General features: G+C 33.8%; 1 long non-coding RNA gene across 1 annotated transcript; it reads right to left on the bottom strand.

Moving 5' to 3' along the window:
* Nucleotides 1-19: 19 nt before the first annotated feature.
* LOC111370264 lies at nucleotides 20-795 on the bottom strand. The gene is made up of 3 exons (XR_002698360.1): nucleotides 756-795; nucleotides 579-639; nucleotides 20-198 (listed from the first exon to the last, which is right to left on the bottom strand). It is a non-coding gene; the product is annotated as an uncharacterized LOC111370264 (long non-coding RNA).
* Nucleotides 796-2,961: the final 2,166 nt, after the last annotated feature.

The raw sequence follows: 2,961 nt of genomic DNA, 5'->3' as shown, positions 1-2,961 counted from the left end.
AACTGAATTTAACTTTAAAAGCAATTGTTAATAAAATCCAATTTATTCTAAAAATCATGCTATGAAGTCAACTTTATACAATAAATAACTTTAAAATTTAATGAAGACTTATTTCTGAAAAATAAGTTTTTTCCACTCACAAGGTATGAGCTACAAGCTAGATAGGCTGATAGACGTTTCCAATCGCCTCGTTACCTCCTGAAATACGATAATGATAACCAATTTATCCACTATCGAATCGAGAAACCTTAATATCTAATAATATAACATAATTTAAATGCTCTTGGTACTTAAATAAATTCTCAAATTTTCCTTTATTAATTGGAGCTAATCACACCTTATAATCCCTTGGTTAATCACTAATTTATCAACATAATCATTATTTCAAATTTAAAACTAATTTTACTCTCCAATCTAATGAAACTAGTAATCACAATTCCACCCACATAATATACATTTGTTCCATAAAATCAATTCCCAAGTGAAATATTTCATTTACATAATCACTTCACAATTAATTAATTAAAATCCCCAAAATCGGATTCTAGGGTTTTCCCAAAAATTTGACATCTCCATACCTTGCTGAAAATTTGAAATGAATAAATCCCCACACTTGAGCTCCAATTCGTGCAAATATCCCTAAAATTCGACATATTATTCAACAAGTTAAAACCCTAAAAATTTTAACATAATTCATACTTTATCACCTAAAATAAATGAAAAATTTCAACCCAACTTGAAGATATCAACCTTACCTCCTTTCCTTTTCTTTTTCCCTTCTTCTTTTCCTTTTTCCCTTCTTCTTTTCCTCTTTTTTCTCTTCTTTCTCGGTCTCTGCTTCCCGTAACTGTGTGTGTGTTTGTTTTGCTGTGAAATGAGAAAAATGGGTCAAAGGTTTGAATTAATTGGTCCAAAACCCAAAATTGCACAATAAATCCCTTAACTTCACTTTTTAGTAACATTTAATCCTTTAACTTCCAAAAGTATATATATAAATTCCAAACTTTTAAATATATCCAATTCAACCTTCATATTTTGCCAATTGCAAAATAACCTAAATAAAATATTTAATTTCATTTTAGTCCTTGATTGACTTTGACTAGTCAATATTTGAATTTTTGACTATAAAAATTGGATTGTAACACCATCGTACACAGATCAACGTGCCACACACAAATTCGTAAACACACTCTTGAGACCAAATAGAGAAACCAAAACAGAGGTAGAGACCATGGAGATAAAATCGAACGAGGGCAAGAAAATGTTAAAGAGTGAACTGTCTCATTAACTCCAATATATCTAGCTAAGCATATTATCCATGTTGGATGAATTCTACTATAAACTAATTAGCCTTGCTGTACAAATTTTGTTACACCATACTTGCTGTTGATTCAGATACTCATCCAACTTTTATGGGAATGGTTCCAGCTGAGCATTCTAGAATGGCTCCATGTATTTGTTTTATTCCAACTTGCAAAGTGTATATATGCATGTAGTTGAACACTGTAAATTATTCATCAAAAAGTATCATTAAATCCAACTTGGTATCAAAGCCAAAATTGCCAACGCCAATGATACACCACAGAACTTTCACCCATATCAAGTTCAAGCACAATGGTGCCTCCAATGCAGGGGGAAGCAACCAACCTTCACCTTTTGGTGTCAATGGGGTTTCTGTTGTGGAAGAATATGATCATTCCCATCATACATGACATAAAACTTGAAGATCACATTATGGGAACAAAGCTGTGTTCTCCAGAATTTGTTAGTATTCAAACCATTGAAGAAGCAGGAGCTAGTGTCGAGGTGACTCAAAATGTCAGTATAATTATTGAATGTCCACAGATCATTTGTTGATGGGATGGCTTTACTCCTCAATGAGTCCTGAGATTGCTATGACGGTTATGGGCTCCATCAACTCTAACCAACTCTGGACTGCCATAAGGAGAGCTATGGCATTCATAACAAATCTAAGATAATCTTTCTCACTGGAATACTCCATAAGACAAGGAAAGAGACTATGAATATTGACCAGTATCTTTTGACAGTAAAGCTTTTGGCAGACAATCTTAAGGTACCTTGTAAAATAATTCCTCATGCAGATCTTGTAACACAAGTCTTTGCTGGTCTAGATGAAGAATACACACCTATTGTTGTTCAAATAAATAGTAAAGACTCAGTCTCTTGGGGGATAACTTCAATCAACGCTCACGACATTTGAAAGCAGGCTTGAACATCTGGACGCTGTCAAATGAAGCGGTAGGGATTAACCTTAATTGGGCATCAATTAGTCTTACTTAGAAGCCAGGATCGAACAACTACCACTTCAAAGCTTATAAGCCAAACAATGGTGGAAGATTCTCAAACTACAGCAACTATACAGGTGGAAGAAAAAACAGAAACAAAGAAGGAGGCTTCAACAGTAGTGACAAACTTGTCTATCAAGTGTGTGGCAAGATTGGATACAAGGCAAATATCTGCAATTTTAGATATGATGAACGTTATAATAGAACACCACCAAATCAGAAAGAACAGGAGTGATTAACCACCAACAGCCTTTGTGGCATTACCCAACTCTCTAAATCATCATGCTTAGTTTGCAAACACTGTAACTAGCAATAATGTCACTAAAGTGATGGGAAACATCAATTTAGCAAATGAATATACTGGTAAGGAAAAAATCATGGTTGGAAATCATCTCACATGTTAGTGTTACATGTTTTCCTACCTTAACTGATAAACAACTCGTGCTGAACAAATTACTGGATGTGCCTGAAATTAGTGTTTCTCAATTGACATCTGAGAATCATGTGTATATGTAATTTTCAATCTGATTGCTGCTTTGTTAATGATAAGTAAACAAGGGAGGTAATGGTGTAGGGGAAGGTTAAAGAAGGATTGTATTAGCTAGTTCTTCCAAATAAATCATGTAGTGTCATCTCCTCTAGTAGTTCAAATTAA

This window comes from Olea europaea, chromosome 21 (assembly GCF_002742605.1).
Source record: "Olea europaea var. sylvestris chromosome 21, O_europaea_v1, whole genome shotgun sequence".
NCBI classification, from domain to species: domain Eukaryota; kingdom Viridiplantae; phylum Streptophyta; class Magnoliopsida; order Lamiales; family Oleaceae; genus Olea; species Olea europaea.
Note: the sequence above shows the minus strand (reverse complement) of the source record. Positions and strands in the feature narration are given on the sequence as shown.